This window comes from Euprymna scolopes, chromosome 6 (assembly GCF_053919585.1).
Source record: "Euprymna scolopes isolate OS-2025 chromosome 6, ASM5391958v1, whole genome shotgun sequence".
Taxonomy (NCBI): domain Eukaryota; kingdom Metazoa; phylum Mollusca; class Cephalopoda; order Sepiida; family Sepiolidae; genus Euprymna; species Euprymna scolopes.
This window is the reverse complement of record NC_136487.1, coordinates 112,667,360-112,684,154: the sequence shown is the minus strand read 5'-3', so window position 1 is coordinate 112,684,154 and position 16,795 is coordinate 112,667,360. Positions and strand designations below refer to the sequence as shown.

Sequence of the window (16,795 nt, the reverse complement as noted above, 5' to 3'; positions counted from 1 at the left end):
AAATTAAATTTTTTTTTCACAATTCGCATTGTAATTGTAAATTTAACATTTAAACTAAACAAGGGCGCACATACATCTTAAACATAAAAAACGAATAACCCCCTACAGAACTGAAATCCCATGTTTTGTTAATAAAAACAAAATTAACCACGTGTAACTTTTTTGTCAATGTTTTGTTTTATTCTTTGTTTATATTTGCGCAGCGAAAACACAGACGATTTTTTTTCTCGAATATTTAACGCTGCATTAATTATAGTTATTTTGATTCGAAGTTGTTGTTTTTTTAATTTGCAAAAGAAATGCTTTCATCAAACTTAATAATTCATTTTGATTTAAAGTGGCATTGTGAAAATTAATATAATTTTTTTTTTTTTTTTAATCGGGAAAAGGCTACAAAAGTGCAGTCGACCAATCGACCATTGACTACTACTTCGACTCGTATTTACGCGTTTGTTTTATTATTTATCTAATATTAGCATATTATTGTAAGCTAAAAAATTCTGAATTGACTTTTTATAAATTAGTCGAAAAAACGTCGAAAAAGAAAAATGAAAGATTTTATTCTAAAATAATATTGTCTACATGTACGAAACTTTGGCTGTGTTTTGTTATCAAACAATGTTAAAAATAAAACTGCATTTGACTGGAAGAAATCCGAAAAGAACCAGGAAATATTTGACATAAAGGTAAAAGAAAGATTCTTTAAATTATTCCACGATATAATTTAATTGAAATTACGACCAATTAAGGAAATATTTTCTCGCCGATTTGGCTTGAATATAGTTTTAAGTCTTTATTTTTAATGTTCACTTAAGAAAAGAAAAAAAAAACATGCTTCTAAATGAGGGATGGCCTTGTTTGTTAAATGTCTGAATGGACCCTGATTTCCTAGAAAAGCCATGTGTTTGAATTAATTTAATCCTTTTCGTTTCTTGCTTTTTGTTCCGACTCCTTTGTTTTCTAATTCTTATAATTCGGTATCGACATATTTTATCCAACACAAACGTCCAGTAATGTTTTGAGGCAAAAAAAAAAAATTTCTTAAATGTCGAAATAACCTTGGCAAAAATTCGAAATTTTCCTATCGTGAGTATTAAAATACATTCTAAACATTAATATTTACATATTTTAATGTTTTATTATTAATACTAATTACCGATTAGTTATCTTTAACTTTTTAGGTTCTAGAAAAGCGTTATCTTAACGTGCTTGTTGAAGATAGTCGACAGATCATTTTTTTTTTAAGTCGTTTAAGCAAAAACAATATTACGTACTTAATTGTCATGCCGAAAATAGTAATATATCCAGAAATTATGAAAATTAATAAAGTCGAAAGTTATTTATTGTTAAAAGTAATTTTTACGGACAAGTGTGTAAAATTGAATTTTTTCTTAGACGTTATAACGATTTCACACACAGGGAACATAACTCGGAACTAATAATTTAGATTATTTGTTTATTGCAGCAATATTTGTTGTCTATAGCGATTTGAAAAAGCGATAAATTTTCGTAATTTTGGAATATATTACTATTTTCGATATGACAATCAAGTATGTAATATTGTTTTTGCTTAAAATGACACATTTAAAAAATCGACTTGTCAACTCTATCTTAACAAACACCCAAATTAGTTCTATAATAATATTCTTCAATTAATAATTTAATAACCAAGCAATGTCGTAATCAAGTTATATTAATTGAATATTAGTATTAAATTAAATTAGAACCAAATTATAAAACTTGAATTAATGTTTTAATGACAGCTATCGAAACTAAAAAGTTCAAGATAATCATATCCAGTGTTGCCTTATTTTTGTTATTTATGCAGAATACGGACCGTACTGAAATAGTAACGTTATTTAGAAACCCATTCTTAACATGAAAAGGGGATTTTTTTTTTTTTTTTAACTATTCTGTACTTTTAGCTATCAATTTAATAAACAAAAGGGTAATGTTTACGCATAGACGTGCTATGTCGACACATTGTGTTGTGCGATGGCCGTCTATTTGGCACGTGACTTTATGTAAAACTCGAACTGACGCATTACAGGAAACTGAAACGAAATAAATTCTTTTAATAGTTTCATTGTTATCAACTTCGACGTGACTTAACACAAACGTAGATATATATATATATTTTTTAATGTTATGATTGGGTTTGTTTTACTGTACACATAGATTCGAAAAAGTTGTCACAAAACAAATATATAACAAATAAATGTTATCAAAGGCAAGATAAATTACTTTTCTGCCTAACTGGATATGTTTTTAGTGTTTATATTTAATGTAACATGTTTATTCAGCTCGAAAAACATACAGTGTTTACCGATGTATTGGAAAATTTAAAATGGCGGTCGACTCCCTCTTTGAGGCGGTAAGTTTTGGAAAATGAGTTATAAATAAAAAAAAAAACAGACAAAATACTGTTAGAAACTCGCTCAATATATGTTACCGTGACATAGGCTGACATATATTCGACGGGTTTTAATAGTATTTTGACTGTTTTTTTTTTATAACTCATTTTCCCAAACTTATCGTCTCAGAGAGAGAGAGAAAGTCGGCCGCCATTTTAAATTTTCCAATACATTGGTAAACACTGTATGTTTTTCGAGCTGAATAAACATATTACATTAAATAGAAACACTAAAAACATATCCAGTTAGGTAGAAAAGTAATTTATCTTGCCTTTGATAACATTTATTTGTTCTATATTTGTTTTGTGACAACTTTTTCGATCTATGTGTACAGTAAAACAAACCCCAATGTTGACTTTTTTAATGGTTTCATTGATATAAAAAATTCATCAGTTACATTTTTTGTAATATTTTCTATTTTTAAGTTAACAAAAAATAGTAAAAAAAACAAAAAAACTTTGTTACATTTATTAAAAAGGAAAAAAGTAGTCGCATTTTTTTTTTTTTTTTCATTAAATGAAAAAAAATATGCGACTACTGAAAATCATTAATCAACGTCTTATGGTGCCAATAATTTTTTAAAATAGAAACTCCAATTTGTGATAAATGTAACAAAGTTTTGTTTTTATTTTACTATTTTTCAATTTTTTTTTTAGCTTAAAACCAAAATATGAAAAAAAAAATGTAGCTATGATGAATTATTGATAATATTAAAACATCTATCGACGACTGTGTGTCAAGTCGCACACTGAAAACAAAAATTTAAAAAAAAAAAAAAAAAAAAGCAAAAATTAATTTCGTTTCAGTTTCCTGTAGTCTGTCAGTTCGAGTTTACATAAACGTCTGTCACGTGATAAATCGGCGGCCATCGACATAATGTATTGACATAGCACTCCAATACAGTAAAACATTGAATTTAATTTGAAAATCCTACCTAAAAATAACACCGTTCGTGTTTTTTTTTTTTTTTTTTTTTTACTTAGTTTCTTTTTCTTTTTTATTTAAACTATTAACAAGATTAAAATGCTGATTTGTACACAAAGAAAAGGAAATGCATTCTTTTTTTTTTTTTTTTTTAATTACATATTCACTCCAAACAAGGCACATTGCCACTTTGGTGTAGGGGGCTACTATCAGGGGCAACAACTACTGGGGTACTATGTAGGGATTTGGGCAGCAAGATGTCAGTTTACGTTGCACTTGAACTTCTGCACGTCAGTACAGTTGGGGAAGCAGGGACCTGGAATGGAATTCCAAAGTCTAGCGGTTCTGGGGAAGAAACTACTGGAGTAGAAAGATCTTTTACATCTAGGGATCTCTACAGTGTGGGGGTGGGATTTTGCAGCTCGCACTCTCTACTTCTGTGTGGCAGAACCTGCACTTGCTGTCATTGTTTCAACCACTCATTTTCTTAAAATCATTGGTCATCAAGCCTTCATCTTGGGCAGCCTCTCCTGATCATAGTGCAGCAGCGATCATCATTTTGGCCTTCCTTATTTGGCATTTTGTCACCATATAAGCTGATGTAGTTATTTCCTTCTTTTTTTTTTTTTATTAATACGTCATACTAAATTGATTTTAGCGCCAATGTGTTCAGCATGTCATAATCTTAAAATAATATAGGATTTTTTTAAGGTAGTGCACATCAACTTTCCAAAGAATTTGTAACCTTAATTCAGTGATTCTCAACCTTTTTTTTACTCATAGACCCATTTTCCCTTCTTTTTATCTTGGTGAACCCCTTCATAACTATTGGTCATAAGACAATCTTCTATTTTTCACTAATATAAATTTTGAGGTTTTAATAATCTAAGAAATATTATATAATTAAGCTTTATTTTAAATGAAAACTAATTTAATGCAAATAAAGTATTCTACAACAACTATAATAATTATGATAAGTTTGTTGTTTCGCCTGTGGACTCCCAGAAATATTCCATGGACCCCTAGGGTTGAGAATCACTGCTTTAATTGCATGTTTACCATCTATGAAGGTTGAAAAAATAATGGGTAAAATTTTCTTTCCATAAAAAAATAGTTCCTTTGGGTTGGAAAGATTTTTGATAAATTTTCCAACAGACAAAACGTTTCATATTATTTGGATTACTCTGACTACTGTTCTCATCTTGACTGTTATTTTCACAACGTTTCAGTTGATATAACCTTCAACCTTCTTCAGGTGTATCTTGTTAAACGCCAAGAATCTGTATGGAATATTGAACGGAACTCTTTATTCAATACATGGGGGTAACATGCTATTGTTCTATCAGACACGAGTAGGTAGAAGTCATATGTAATTTGCAATTGTATTTTGAGTGTCACATGCATTGAGGATTGAACTTTCAACCCCCAGAAGAGTGTGACTTTACAACTGAATTTTACCAAATACTTTATCCACTATGCTACAGGTTCTTGCAGACAGATTCCCCAAGTTTGACAGAAAAATTCCCGAATTTGATGAAGATAATACATGAAGAAGGTCGGAGGTTGCATCAAGTGAAACGTAAAAATAACCTCAAGATGTGAACGGTAGTAAGACGAATACAAATGATATGAAAAATCAATCTTCATCTCAAACATTCAGAAACGAAAAAGACAAAACATCCGCCTATTTACTGCCGTCAGTGACTGCAGCAAAAGCAACTTATTTTTAATCATGTCTGCCTTTTTGAATCCAAATAATTGAATTTATTGATTTCTTATACGTTCATTATAAACCTTATGTTTTATTTTTGTTTGTTCATCTTGCCAATGAACGCTGTTTCAGGTTTTCTAAGTTATTGATTAGTTTCTTGAGAATAATTGCAAATAGTTTCAATTTGCTTCTCCGTGAGAGAAAGAAAGTTAGACACAAGGTTGGTTTTTAATACGGAGGATATCCGACTTTCTCAAAAAAAGAGGCACTATGTTGAGAAGGGTTTTCTCCTTTGATTCAAAACAACAGCTAGTACATTTTGAATTTTTTTTTTTTTTTTTACTAGGCTGTTATCACTTATCAAGGCTCAAAGGCCACTCAAGGATAAGGTTAATAACTGCTGGGAGCTTGGTGAGACAACACCATAATGATGGAAATTAGGTAGAATTTAAGAGGATAGTTCAATAAGAACTTGTTTATATTGGACTTGAAAACAGCCATGTAGTTTGTTGGAAAGCAGTGCCGTACATAAATAGTTCCACAAGCAGGCAGTTCAAGGAAAGAAACTTTGTTCATGTAATTAGCACTTAGTTGTAGGCACAGCTAAAGAGATTGTAAATAGTGGTAGAAACTTGATGAATGTTTGTTTACAATAAAAAATGAATTTGATTCCCAAATTAGGTATAATGCATCACGTGTGCAGAGTGGAGATGAGTAGTTGATCATCTTACACTTAACGAGCATCATTTGGAGCCATTTTAACACAAATTTTTCTTTTAAAATTTGTTAATCACTTTCACTTAAACAGGCACAGCAATACCATATTTACTCTACGGAATGCACTTTTTAAAATATCAATTACAATTTCATTAGAATCAGATACTACACTTTTATCCTGAGTTAGACTTTATAGTTATTTGTCCAAGTGTTAATCGGAAAGAACTTTCGGTTTTTTTTTTCTGTTCATTGCCCACCACATTTAACAAGTATCCATAGTAGATTGATAAAACTCGCAAATTTTAATTCTTACTCCCTGTAATCATTTTGTCCTTTTGGACAACTATAGAGACCCACCCCCTTCAGCCCAGCCAATAAAATTTGCAAGTTTTTTTTTACTATTTCACAAAATTCCCTATATTACTTGATTCACAACTTCTACAAAAATTTGATATTAAATTACTTTTGATCTTTAGAAAATTATGGTTTCTCTTTTTTATTTATTTTTTATTTTTTTCAATTTTCTTATTTTGTGGATGGGGCATCATACCTGATGCCAGACATTAACCCGCTATCTCATAGAGATTGCTTTTAAATGCAATTGTTTGAATTTCACTTGCACTTGGTTCATCAGATATATTTGCCAGGTAGTTTTTTTAATTTCTTTTCATGGGTCCATTTGCTTGTATAATTGCTGGAATGGTAAAAATCTTCCTAAGATTCCAATTTCTTTCCATATCATACATAAAACCTTGGTATTTCGTTATCTTTTCCCAATCAGCTCTGTTTAAGCCAGCATCATTGGGGAAACTAACTTCTACTAAGGTTGCTTCTTTCTCTTTCTTGTCCCATATCATTATGTCAAGTTTTATGCTCCGCTTTCTAGGTAAGTAGCTGTAGGGATTGCATAGTCATAGTGGATGGTGTACGACTTATTTCCAACTGTTTTTTCTGATATGCATGTTCCCAGAACTTGCTACTGCATTTGATATTCAACTTTTTACAGATTGTCCAGTAGAGCTATTTACACATTCTATTGTCGTATAGTAGCCGTCCCCTAACAGAACCTTACACTTAGATGTCAGGTGGCTCACACTCTTTACTTCTGTGTGGCAGAACCTGCACTTGCTGTCATTGCTTAAACTACTCATTTTCTTAAAAACATTTTTATCAACCCTTGATCTTGGGCAGCCATTATAATTCTCTCCACGTCATAATGGAGCGATTCTCTTTTTAGCTAGTCTATTGAGTCTTCCTTTATAGTTCTGAGTGAATTCACCCAGAAAATATTTGGTTTTCCCGTTCTTTCAGTTTTTTTGCAATGGAAGTTTTTGGTGTATTTTTGGTGACTCTTTCGTGTTTTTTTCAATAGACTTGTTTTTTTATTCTGCCTAATTTGTAAAACAAACTTGTCCAAAATATTTAGCCAGTTTTGTGATGGAGGTTGTTTTGCTGGCCCTTATTTTGTGAAATTGCTGAATCATTTTGCGGTTTGGATTTTGGAAGCTCATCAGATATTGCCCTATGTTTATAATAGTGGCATGATGCTGACACTGGTTTCTGTATGTTATACCGTACAGCGTTAGCAGTTTCTGTCTGTTATACCGTACAGTGTTAGCAGTTTCTGTCTGTTATACCGTACAGTGTTAGCAGTTCCTGTATTTTAGTGTCTAGCTGTTTGTGTCCTTTTGTGACCAATCGACAATGCCAGAGCCGTATGCTATCACAGGAATAACTAGTTGGTTAATAGCAGTTATCTTGTTTTTGTTTGTAAGTTCTGTTTTACAGACTTTCCTTACATGGCATATATATTCTATGCCAATTGTTTTCTCTCATCTTGGCATGCTGACAAGTTTGTAGATTGGTCTGAACTTACTATGGCATTGTGTTTCACTCACTTTGAGTATAACGGTTGTATCATGCTGGTGTGGCCTCTTCATTCCTCAATAGTCTGATGGAGCAACTGCTATAATGCCTATGAAGTGCTGTTAGTTGCTTAAGCCAGAAATTGGGTAGGTTGTTTATGCCAGTTTTTGTTATTCTAGAACCCATTCGGCTTTTGTTTTATCATGCCAGCTATTATCTCTGGCTCTGACATTTCCAGTTTGCTTTCATTGCTTTTAGAGAGTAGACTACTACCAATATCTGTACCATCACCTCTACTTCAGGAACTGCTGGAACTGAATGATGGGCAGTTAGAGCAAGAGTTATGTAAGATCATTGAGGAGGTCTACTTCACAAGATCTCCAACCACGGTATAGCTGGAAATGTCTTTTCAGTTATTAAATCATTTCTTTCTGATAGGTTTATAAGAGTGGTGGTTGATGAACAAAAATTTGAAGCCCACAGAATTAATACTGGAGTCCCTCAGGGATCCATCCTGGGCCCAACTCTCTTTCTGGTTTACATCAATGATCTTCCTACACGACTTGGCCTTTTGGCCAGGATCAAAGTGTAGTATCTGTTCTTCAGATGCTGCCCTTCCATTTCTTGTTCTCCTTCGGTGGAGGAGAAGTCCTTCACGACTGAGACAATTTTTATTTTTGTACCTTTTCTCCATGTTAAAAAACGACCCTGGTGTCTAACTCTGTCCCGTGGGGAGGCATTGTAAATAGGTACATCAATGATCTTCCAAATCACATTCTAAGATCATTTATAGACATTTATGCTGATGACACTTCCATCTATTGCAACACTTCAAAGGTCGTAAATGACCAAGTTCTCTCTGATTCTTTCTCCTCTGATCTTGAGCATGTGGTACAATGGGGAAAGAGGTGACTGGTTAATTTTAATGCATCTAAAACCAAACTTCTATCTTTCCATCATCAATGCTCTGATCCCTGTCTGACATCAATTGAAATGAATGGCTTCATCTTGAGGAGGCTCCATGTTTTGACAAACTTCTGGGCTTGACCTTTACTCCTGATCTGAGATGGAACACATACATCAAATTCGTTGCCAAGGCTGCTGGGAAAATGGTGGGATCATTCTACCATTCCAGTTGATATCTCACTGCTGATGCAATTCTCTACCTGTATAAGAGCCAAGTGCGTCCAAGGATGGAGTACTGTTGCCAGATCTGAACAGGAGCTGCTAGAAGCAGCTTATTCTGCCTTGGCAGAGTTCAAAATAGACTTCGTAGCCTAGTGGGAATACCCTTTTCTCTTACCTGCAACCTTGTTCCCACAGAAGAGATATTGCGAGTCTGTCTCTGCTTTATCGTTAGTTTCATGGCACGTTTGATCCTTCCTGGCCTGACTTTCACGAAAAACACTCGTCTAGCTGAAAACACTATCAATAATTTCCCCCCACTCTTTATCTGTGCCTAAGCCTAAACGTAGATTCCATGAACAAAGCTTTTTTATTAGAACTGCACGCCTGTGGAACTCTGTTCCGTTTTCCTGCTTTCCGGCTGACTACAATATCGTTGTCTTCAAGTCCAACGTGAACAAATTCTTGATGAGCCATTCCCTTAAGTAATCCAATTTACCAAATTTCCACTACTAACGATGACTGACACTTGACCACTGTACCCTCATTAACCTTATCCTTCAGTGGCCTCCGGGCCTTGATAAGTGGTGACTTTTTTGAAAAAAAAAAATTTACTGAACACAAGTACTGATATAAAGCAAAATAATGAAAATTCATCCAAAAAGCATACAGTGACTATCCCCCTCCCCCCGAAAAAAAAGTAGAAATCTAGTACAGGGGTCAACCACTGATGTGAAAAGAAGGAAGGTTAAAAAAAAGTAGTTGTTGATTAGTTTCCTATATCAAATGAACATTATAGGAGCATGTTCCGAAAAATAACGTTATGATTTCGAAAGCTATTATGATAATGTAGAGGTATGTCTTAGACAAACAATATGTACTTTCATCTAACATTTACGAAATAAAACTGAACAGAAACTAAAAGAAGCAATGCGTCTGGTGAGAAAAGAATAGATTCAGTGCTGAACGTATACTCAGTGTGTTTGTAGAAGTGCATGAAGGGGAATCTGCATATGTGTATTGTCGGACTATGGTCAAGAAATATTTTGAAGCTTATGTGAAAGTATTAGCGACCAGTGAAAACAGTAGGAAATATATTAGATAATGAAGGTCTTAATATCATAAGAGCTACATTCTGGCAACAAATTTAATTGTGATATTCGTTCATAACCCGAAAACCCATAGAAGTCAATTTTTTTTATGTTGTCTTCATTTGGTTCTCTAGGACATGCTGACCACGAAAACTTTTGTTACTTATGTGCAGACAGTATCATGTGTACAGAATGGTGCAGAACAAAACAGTCAACCAAGGATAAAATCAAACCATTATTTTACATAAATATGTGAATAAAATAGGCATCGACCGTTGTTTGGTTTGAACAGTAAATATGAAAAGACTGCGACCGATTTTAGGGCGTGTGTGCATTTACTTAGCAAAGTTAAAGTATTAGTTTCATTTTATGTAAAGGCAACAAAGCTTTTCTTTTCTTTTTTTTTTTGCATTTGCATGGGAATAAGATCAAAGTAAGAATTCAAAGACACGCACAAAAAAAATAAATCCATGTTAATCTTGTCTAATTGTGAATTGTGTATTTTGGTTTTGATTCTGCACCATGGAATAGTTTGGCTCAAAATTAAATATGATATCTAAACAATGAAGCAGAAATTGTAATGGAACAGAAACGGTATTATTGTTTGTTTATTTAAGATAGTGACTTTTTGTTTTGATGCCTCGAGATAATAAAGTAATTGTGGTTAACATGAAAAGGGAAAAAATTAAATAAAATCAGAGATAATACTGTTAGTATTTATCTTTTCTTTTTTTTTTTTTTACATAGGCATCACCACTTATCAAGGCCAAGCGGCCTCTCGAGGATAAGGGTTAAAGCGTGTACAGTAGAAATTGGACAATATAGTAATCATTAGTAATGGAAATTCGGTAAATTTCTTAACAAGTAGGACGGCTCCTCAAGAACTTGTTTACGTTAGACTTGAAGACAACCATATTGTAGTCAGCTGGAAAGCAGGAAAACAGAAGACAATTCCACAGGCGTGCAGTTCTAAGAAAGAAGCTTTGTTCATGGAATCTACATTTAGGTTTAGGCACAGAAAATAAGTGGGGGGAATTATTGATAGTGTTTTCAGCTAGACGAGTGTTTCTTGTGAAAGTTTGGCGAGGGGGGACCATAGATTGAAGCTCAATCAAACACTTTCCATGAAAATAACGATACAGCAGAGACAAACTCGCAACATCTCTTCTGTGAGATAGAGGTTGCAGGGAAGAGAAAAGGACATCTCCTACGAGGCTACAAAGTCTAAAGAGTTGGGCCCAGGATGGACCCCTGAGGGACTCCAGCATTAATACTGTGAACTTCAGATTTTTGCCCATCAACTACTACTCTTATGAACCTGTCAGAAAGAAATGATTTAATAATTGAGAAGACATTTCCAGCTATACCATAGCTAGAGATCTTGTGAAGTAAACCTTTATGCCATATCCTATCAAAGGCCTTAGATATGTCAAGAGCAATTGCCCTAGAAAGGTTGCCGCCATCGAGAGATTCGCTAATCCTATGAGATATAACTGTAAGCACATCTGCTGTAGATCTAGCAGAACGGAAACCATATTGTGTCACTAAGAAGGTTATTTTTGCTGAGATGGTTGATTACTTCTATATTTAACACAGATTCCAGCAACTTACTCATGACACACAGGAGACTTATTGGCCTGTACTGAGAGGGGGATGAGCGATCACCTGAATTCTTAAATACAGGGCATACTGATGAGATTTTCCAGGGTGATGGGAAGCAATTCTCCTTAAGACAGCGTTTAAACAGTTTTGTAAGTATGGGCGCTAGTTCTGGTTGAAGTTTTTTGAGTACTATAATTGGAATACCGTCAGGGCCGGTTGCTTTACTGGAATCAAGGTTTTTGATTAGCTTGGCAACATCACATACAGATATATGTATGTCACATAGCGCGTTTTCTTATACAGGAGGAAATATTGGGGGTTGCCAGCCTTGGTCGCAAAGGGTAGAATTTGCTGCAAAGTTCTTGGCAAAGAGTTTGGCTTTGTCTGATGCTGACGAGATTACCTCAGGTCCATTGATGATAGTTGGGATAGAGCACACACTTCTGTTCAGGATTCCGTTTGCTATTTGCCAAAACTGGTGGGAACCAAGCCGCTGCTCAGCTACTTTGGACTTGATGGACTGAGCGTACAATTCTCTTGCGTTCTTTATTACTTTCTTACAATGGTTGTTGGCAGTCCTGAAAGCGGCTTTAGTTTCCATACATCTATTACGTTGGAAGCAGTGGAAAAAGTGATTTCTGTGCGCAATGGCAGCAGCACATTCTGGAGAGAACAATGGCTGGCTGTTAGGTTTTTGCTAGGTATGAAATGGTCTATACCTACAATTAACCATTCCGTCAGGTCTGATACTATAGAGGACACGTCCTTTTTAAACATGGAACACAGAGGTAGATCCGATATAAATGTACGGAAGCTATCCCAGTCAGCCATAGTGTATCGATATACTGTACGATGGAGAGGTACGTCTGGGGACTTATTATATTTAATTTTTATCTTAATTGATACAACAGAGTGGTCAGAAGATCCAAGAGGAGACAGAACAGAAACTGAACATAGTTCAGGGCAAGTTGTGAGAAAAAGGTCTAGTAGACTCGCATACTGGCCGTCATTGTCGGGCACACGGGTTGGTTTGTGAACAATCTGAGTTAGGTCATAAGCAACGGAGAAATCATGACCAGGGTTGCGGAGTCGGATGGTGAAAGTCCGACTCCTTGAATTCCTAAAATGCCGACTCCGACTCCTTTGATATCTTAGACTCCGACTCCCGACTCCTTGACCCCTATGTGGAAATCTATTCTGGAGATCCATATACCAGCCTCCCACACCTATTCAGCATGCATTTTATAATTACTTTTCATGTCTATCATTTTTTATGTTTAATATTCACTTATATTATAAATATACTCACATATACACTACACCAGCTTTATTTATTTATTTATTTTATTCACATTAACTCCTAACAAGGCATATCACTACTTGGACAAAAAAGGCTACTTTTTGAGACCATGTCTAGGAAAGATTAGCAAGATGTCGGTTTATGTTACATTTAAACTTCTGCATATCAGTACGACCAGGAAAGCAGGTAACAGGAAGGGAATTCCAAAGTCCAGCTGTTCAAAGGAAGAAACTATTAGAATAAAAAGCTTTTTGGCATCTAGGAACCTCAACAGTGAAAGGGTGAGATCTTATTGCTGAATATGTTTGTTGGGGATATGTATGGGGTACAAGTGCAACAAGTTCATCAGAATACATTCCATTAAAACATGCACAGAGATGCAACATTGTGCTGCTGGGACAAGATCTGGAGCTTAGTTGATAAAGTGGCACAGATTAGATTGGCAACTCTTTTTTGGAACCTATCCAAAATGGAGAGGCTAGTGGTAGATGCACCAGCCCAGATGTGGCAACAACACTCCATGTATGGGCGAATGGTGGCCTTGTAGAGGAACGGGATACTCAGGTGTGAGTAGTCTTCTAGCTCGATAGAGGGAATCCACCATCTTTGCAGCAGTCTTTGCAATGTCCTCTATGTATTTGTTCCAGTTCATGTTGCTCACAAAGTAAAATATGGTAAAATAGTCCCAAAAAAAGGAGTTTGAAGGTATAATTCTCAGGTAGGGTGTGTTTTTTTTCATCGATATAAGCGGTTCAAGAGGTGTCGTGTAATTGTTAAAGGAGAGCAGCTTAGTTTTACTAGCATTATATATTAGCATCCATTTGCGTCCCCATTCAACTATGGTCTGGAGGTCATTTTCTAATGATTTTTCCATTTTCTTAGATTTATGTACATCTTTTCTTCCCTAATGCATGTTATAGAGCATTGTATCATCAGCAAATATACCCATCTCGGACACAATATTATCAGGGAGGTCGTTTTTGAATATCAGGAATAATAATGGTCCAAGGATAGACCCCTGAGACACTCCCGCATTAATGTTATGCTGCTTGGATGTATGTCCATCAATAACAACCTGTGTGCTTTTATTGTCTAAGATGGATCTAATTATATTTAGTATACGTCCAGTTATAATTACGATTTAATTTTCATTAGCAGTCCTTTGTGCCAGACTTTGTCAAAGGATTTGGATGTATCATGTATCGCAGACATGAGAAGGGGTAATTTTTACATCATCTAATGTGGCTTTAGTCCTCATAGGGAAGTTTGGAAGGGAGTTGTTTGTTGGCTGTAAGGTGGAGTTAGAGGCAATCACCAGGATAGCAGTTCCGTCTTCTCCGTTACCATGCATGCAACCTTCTGGTTGTTGCTCAGTGGAGGAGTTACTGATTGTCCTTTATTCACTACACTAGTATAGATTTTCCAGAAATTACGAATCTCTATCTTTGGCGATTCTATGCATTCCCTGATTATTTCAGCATGCTTTCTTTTGTCTGTCACTATTTCTATCTTACAATGATTTCTAGTATCTATGAATTTTGCCTATTTGGATTTGACTTATGACGTACAAACAGATGTATTTATCTATCCAAGGAGAGTGCTGCATCTATGCTATCAAAGACATGATCGATTAGGGCACAATTCTGACTTGAGGAAAAACAGAAGTAACTAACACAGTGATGAAATGTTAGTCGAAAGCACATAAAGCCCGGTCATCCGATTCAAGATTTTTCTCTCTAGTTTAAGGGAGGGTGCTACAAATATAAACTCTGAGTGCATACATCTACCCGAGTTCTTACAGCAAAGAGGGAGGTATCCTGTAGTGTTAAAGAAGTTGGAGGGGATTGAAGAGTGTAAGTTTGTTTCACTTAATGCCAAGATATCTGGGGAGTTTACTAAAAGGTAAGACTCTACATCATCTATATTACCTCTAAGCCCACGGATATTTGTGAAAGTGAGCCTCAAGAGCGGAGGTGAATTGGTTTTCTTTTTTTTTTTTTTTTTTTTACATGGTGGTCATCACTTATCAAGGCCCGGAAGCCACTCAGGGATAAGGGTTATTACGTGTACAGTAATCAATGGGATAGTATCGTAGTAATCGTTAGTATTGGAGATTTGATAAAGTGTCTTACTTAAGGGGCGGCTCATCAGGAATTTGTTTATGTTGGACTTGAAGACATCTAAGTTGAGTCAGGTGAGAAACAGGCAAATGGAAGAGAGTTCCACAAGCGTGCACTTCTAAGAAAGAAGCTGTTTTCATGGAATCTACATTTTGATTTAGGCACAGATAAAGAGTGGGGAAAATTATTGACAGTGGTTTCAGCTAAATGGGTGTTTATCGTGAAAGACTGGCGAGGGGGACCATAGATTGGAGCTTAGACGAGCACTTGCCATGGAAATAACGATAAAACAAATATAGGCTCGCAACGTCTCTTCTGTGGGAAAGAGGTTGCAGGGAAGAGAAAAGGGTATCCCCCACTAAGCCACGAAGCCTATTTTGTACTGTGACAAGGCAGGATAGGCTGTTTTTAGCAGCTCTTGGCCAGATATAGCAGTAGTACTCCATCCTTGGATGTACTTGGCTTTTATATAGATAGAGAATTGCATCAGCAGTAAGATATCTTCTGGAGCGGTAGAAGGATCCCACCATTTTCCCAGCGACTTTGGCAACAGACTTGATGTACGTGTTCCATTTCCCAGAAGCTTGTCAAAACATGGAGACTCTCCAAGATTAGAGCCATCCATTTCAATTGATGCCAGATAGGGATCAGAGCGTTAATGATGTAAAGATAGGAGTTTGGTTTCAGATGCATTAAAAGTAACCAGCTACCTCTTCCCCCACTGTACCACATGCTCAAGATCAGAGGAGAGAGAATCAGAGAGAACTTTGTCATTTCCAGCCTTTGATGTGTTACCATAGATGGTCGTGTCATCAGCATAGATGTCAACGAATGATTTAAGTATATGTTTTGGGAGATCATTGATGTAGATTAGGAAGAAAGTTGGGCCCATGATGGACCCCTGAGGGACTCCAGCATTAATACTGTGGGCGTCTGATTTCTGCCCATTAACCACTACTCTTATGAGCCTATCAGAGAGAAATGATTTAATAATTGAGGAAACATTTCCAGTTATACCATAGCTGAAAATCTTGTGAAGTAGGCCTTTATGCCATACCTTATTGAAGGCCTTTGATGTGTCAAGTGCAATTGCCCTAGAAAGAATGCCTTTGTCGAGAGATTCACTAATCCTATGAGATATAACCGTTAGCACGTCTGCTGTACATCTAGCAGAACGGAAACCATATTGCATGTCACTAAGAAGGTTATTTCTGCTGAGGTGGTTGACTACTTCTCTAATATGGATTCCAGCAGCTTACTCATGACACACAGGAGACTTATTGGTCTGTACTGAGAGAGAGATGACTTATCACCTGAATTCTTAAATACAGGGCATACTGGTGAGGTATTCCAGGGTGTTGGGAAGCACTTTTTCAACACTATGATTGGAATGCCGTCTGGGTCAGTTGGTTTACTGGAATCAAGATTCTTGATTAGGTTGGCAATCTCACGCACAGACATTTGTATGTTGGATAGTGTGCTGTCTGTTGTAGGAGGAAATACGGGGAGTTGATGACCTTCGTCGCAGAGAGTAGAGTTAGGTGCAAAAGTTCTTGGCAAGTAGTTTGGCCTTGTCTGATTCTGATGAGATGACCTCAGGTCCATTGATGATGGTTGGGATAGAACGCACGCTTCTGTTCAGGATCCTGTTTGCTATTTGCCAAAACTGGTGGGAACCAAGCCGCTGCTCAGCTACTTTGGATTTGACGGACTGACCATATAGCTCTCTTGCATTTTTATTACTCTTTTACAATGGTTGCTGGCAGTCCTGAAAGCAGCTTTAGTCTCAGTACATCTATTACGTTGGTAGCTATGGAAAAAGTGATTTCTGTGCGCAATGGCAGCAGCACATTCTGGGGAGAACCTTGGCTGGTTGTTAGGTTTTTGTTGGAATTTTTTGGATGGTACGAATCGGTCCACGCCTA

At 35.8% G+C, this 16,795-nt stretch overlaps 1 protein-coding gene across 2 annotated transcripts in view; it reads left to right on the top strand.

The window, feature by feature from the left end:
• Positions 1-550: 550 nt before the first annotated feature.
• LOC145277876 (zinc finger protein 511-like) overlaps positions 551-16,795 on the top strand; it is a 51,582-nt gene continuing 35,337 nt past the window's right edge. For both annotated transcript variants that reach the window (XM_080129865.1, XM_080129864.1), the window contains exon 1: positions 551-686. The gene's annotated coding sequence lies outside the window, so the exon portion shown is untranslated. The remainder of the gene's footprint in view (positions 687-16,795) is intronic.